This window comes from Arachis ipaensis, chromosome B03 (genome assembly GCF_000816755.2).
Source record: "Arachis ipaensis cultivar K30076 chromosome B03, Araip1.1, whole genome shotgun sequence".
In the NCBI taxonomy this organism is placed as follows: Eukaryota; Viridiplantae; Streptophyta; class Magnoliopsida; order Fabales; family Fabaceae; genus Arachis; species Arachis ipaensis.
This window is the reverse complement of record NC_029787.2, coordinates 121,600,963-121,605,378: the sequence shown is the minus strand read 5'-3', so window position 1 is coordinate 121,605,378 and position 4,416 is coordinate 121,600,963.

Sequence of the window (4,416 nt, the reverse complement as noted above, 5' to 3'; positions counted from 1 at the left end):
AGCTCTCTGGCAACTGTCACAGTTACGTACAAACTCTCAGGAATCTCTGTAGAGTGTAGGCCAGTAGAAACCACATTGGAGGACCTTGGTTGCTATTCGCTCACCTCCGAAATGGCCTCCATATTGTGATCCATGGCAATGCCATAGGATCCTCTGTGCTTCTTCTCTAGGCACATACCTACGGATTATTCCGTCTGCACATCTCTTAAAGAGATAGGGTTCATCCCACAAGTAGTATTTTGCATCAGAAATTAATTTTTTCTTTTGTTGCCTGCTGTATACCTTGGGTATGAACCTTGCAGCTTTATAGTTTGTAATGTATGCAAACCATGGTGTTTCCTGAATGGAGAACAAATGCTCATCCGGAAAGGTTTCAGAGATTTCAATAGAGGGAGAGGGCGCCCCTTCTACTGGCTCTATTCGGGACAGATGATCAGCCACTTGGTTTTCTGTCCCTTTTCTGTCTCTTATTTCTATATCAAACTCTTGCAGAAGCAACACCCATCTTATGAGTCAGTGCTTCCTCTTCCTGTGGATTTAAAGCAGAGCTTATGATCACTGGAAGAGTATCACCTTCTCCCAGAAATGCATATTTCAGGGATGGTGGTAATGGTTTGAGCTCGGGTTTAGGAGAATTTTCCTCTTCCTGAGGAAATTTCAGAGACTCTTTCAATTCCTCTGAATCCTCTAGATCAGGTGGAACATCTTTAAAGATGTTTTCCAGCTCTGATTCGATACTCTCAGCCATGTTGATCTCTTCCACCAAAGAGTCAATAAGATCAACTTTCATGCAGTCTTTTGGTGTGTCTGGATGCTGCATGGCATTGACAGCATTCAACTTAAACTCATCCTCATTGACTCTCAGGGTTATTTCCCCTGTTGGACATCAATGAGAGTTCGTCTAGTTGCTAGGAAAGGTCTTCCTAGAATGAGAGTAGCACTCTTGTGCTCCTCCATCTCCAGCACTACAAAGTCAGTGGGAAATGCGAATGGCCCAACCCTGACAATCATGTCCTCAATCATGCCTGATGGGTATTTAATGGAGCCATCAGCAAGTTGAAGACATATCCGGGTTGGTTTAACTTCTTCAGTTAAACCAAGATTTCTGATAGTGGATGCAGGTATTAGGTTGATACTTGCCCCAAGATCACATAATGCTGTCTTGGTGCAATTACCCTCTAATATGCATGGTATCAGAAAGCTTTCGGGATCTTTAAGCTTTTTAGGGAAGCTTTTCAGAATGACTGCACTGCATTCTTCAGTGAGGAGAACTTTTTCAGTTTCTCTCCAATCCTTCTTATGACTTAAGATCTCTTTCATGAACTTGGCATAAGAAGGTATTTGCTCAAGTGCTTCTGCAAACAGAATCTTTATTTCAAGAGTCCTGAGATAATCTGCAAAGCGAGCAAATTGCTTATCCTGCTCCTCTTGGCGGAGTTTTTGAGGATAAGGTATCTTGGCTTTATACTCCTCAACTTTGGTTGTTGCAGGTTTATTTCCTACAGAAGTGGTTGAAGAAGCCTTTTTAGAGGGGTTGTCATCAGCACTTGTGTGTGTCTGATCCCTCACTGGCAATTGAGTGCCAGGGTTGGAAGCTGGAGTGACGTTAGACGCCAACTCCTCATCTGTTCCTGGCGTCTGAACGCCAGAACTGTGCTTCCTTTGGGCGTTCAACACCAGTTCCTTGCTTGTTTCTGGCATTGAACGCCAGTCCTGAGCATGGTTTGGACGTTCAGCGCCAGCCTTCCACCCAATTTCTGGCGTTTTAGCGCCAGAATCATTTTTCCCCGGGTTCTTACTGTTCTCAGATGGAAATTGGGTAGTTTGCTCATTTCTTGGCTTCCTACTGCCTTGAGGTGGGGTATTTAATGTTTTCCCACTTCTTAATTGAACTGCTTGGCATTCTTCTGTTATTTGTTTTGACAGTTGCTGCTTTGTTTGCTGGATGTCCAGCCTTAGCTGTGTCATCCATTTTGGAGGAAAGTATTGATTCAGGAATTTTTCTGTCAGCTGTTTTCATGTCTTTATGCTAGCCTTAGGTTGGTTATTTAACCACCTCTTAGCTTGGTCTTTTACAGCAAATGGGAACAGTAATAATCTGTAGATATCCTGATTTACTTTCTTATCATGTACTGTGTCAGCAATTTGTAAAAATTGTGCCAGAAACTCTGTAGGTTCTTCCTGTAGAAGACCGGAATACTGGCAACTTTGCTGCACCATGATAATGAGCTGAGGATTCAACTCAAAGCTACTGACTCCAATGGAGGGTATACTGATACTACTCCCATATGAAGCAGTAGTGGGGTTAGCATATGACCCCAGAGTCCTTCTGGACTGTTCATTTCCACTTAGATCCATGATGGAGAAAGGGAGATGATGTAAAAAAAATATATTTTTATTTATTTATTTATTTCAAAAATAAAATAAATTAAAATAAAATAAATAAAAAATGGGTGAAGATTTTCGAAAAATGGAGAGAGAGAAAAAAATGGTTAGAAGTTTGGCACAAGATTAAATCAAGAAAAATTATTTTTGAAAAAGATTTTTAATAGAACCGGTGCCCAATCATCAAGAACATAAACCAATGCTCTAGCCAATTGAGCTGTAAATGTAACACTTGTTTTGAAGAAGTATTTTTTAATAACTAAGAATGAAATATATTTTTTTTGAAACGAATATAAAAGACTCTGACCCAAAAGACAAAATTTTCCTAATCTAAGCAACAAGATTCACCGTCAGTTGTTCAAACTCGAACAATCCCCGGCAACGGCGCCAAAAACTTGGTGCACGAAAATTACTTCACACTATGTAATTCCGCACAACTAAACAGCAAGTGCACTGGGTCGTCCAAGTAATACCTTACGTGAGTAAGGGTCGATTCCACGGAGATTGTTGGTTTGAAGCAAGCTATGGTTATCTTGCAACTCTTAGTCAGGATATTAATTTATGGTTATCAATTGACTTGCAAATGAACAAGAGAGCATGAATTAAAGGTTACTTGTTATGCAGTAAATGAGAATATGTTGGAGTTTTGGAGATACTTTGTCTTTTGAATCTCTGCTTTCTCCCTATCTTCTTCTTCACGCACGCACGTCTCTCCTATGGCAAGCTGTGTATTGGTGGATCACCGTTGTCAATGGCTACCATCCTTCCTCTCAGTGAAAATGGTCCAGGTACGCTGTCACCGCATGGCTAATCATCTGTAGGTTCTCGATCATACCGGAATAGGATTTGTTATCCTTTTGCGTCTGTCACTACGCCCAGCACTCGCGAGTTTGAAGCTCGTCACAGTCATCCAATCCCAGAATCCTACTCGGAATACCACAGACAAGGTTTAGACTTTCCGGATTCTCAAGGATGCTGCCAATGAATTCTAGCATATACCACAGAGATTCCGATTACGGAATCTAAGAGATATTCATTCAATCTAATATAGAACGGAAGTGGTTGTCAGGCACACGTTCATAGGTTGAGAATGGTGATGAGAGTCACGGATCATCACATTCATCATAATGAGGCGCGAATGAACATCTTAGATAGGAACAAGCGTGATTGAATAGAAAACAGAAATACTTGCATTAATTCATCGAGACACGGCAGAGCTCCTCACCCCCAACAATGGAGTTTAGAGACTCATGCCATCAGAGATTACAAAGTTCAGATCTAAAATGTCATGAGATACAAAATAAATCTCTAAAAGTTGTTTAAATACTAAACTAGTAACCTAGGTTTACAGAAAATGAGTAAACTATGATAGATAGTGCAGAAATCCAATTCTGGGGCCCATTTGGTGTGTGCTGGGGCTGAGACTAAAGCCTCTCACGTGCCTGGGCTGTTTTGGGCATTCAACGCCAGGTTGTAACCTGTTTCTGGCGTTGAACTCCAACTTGTAACTTGTTTCTGGCGCTGGACGCCAGACTGCAACATGGAACTGGCGTTGAACGCCAGTTTACGTTGTCTATCCTTGAGCAAAGTATGGACTATTATATATTGCTGGAAAGCCCTGGATGTCTACTTTTCAACGCAATTAGAAGCGCGTCAATTGGACTTCTGTAGCTCCAGAAATTCCATTCCGAGTGCAGAGAGGTCAGGATCCAACAGTATCAGCAGTCCTTTTTCAGCTTGAATCAGATTTTTGCTCAGCTCCCTCAATTTCAGCCAGAAAATACCTGAAATTATAGAAAAACACACAAACTCATAGTAAAATCCAGAAATATGAATTTTGCCTAGAAACTAATGAAAATAAACTAAAAACTAACTAAAACATACTAAAAACTATATGAAATTAACCCCAAAAAGGGTATAAAATATCCGCTCATCAGCAGCATCAACAAAAATATATTTATTAGTTTAAATAAATAATAATTCTTACAAATAATAAATCGACATCAATATAAATATTTTAAAATATTCACA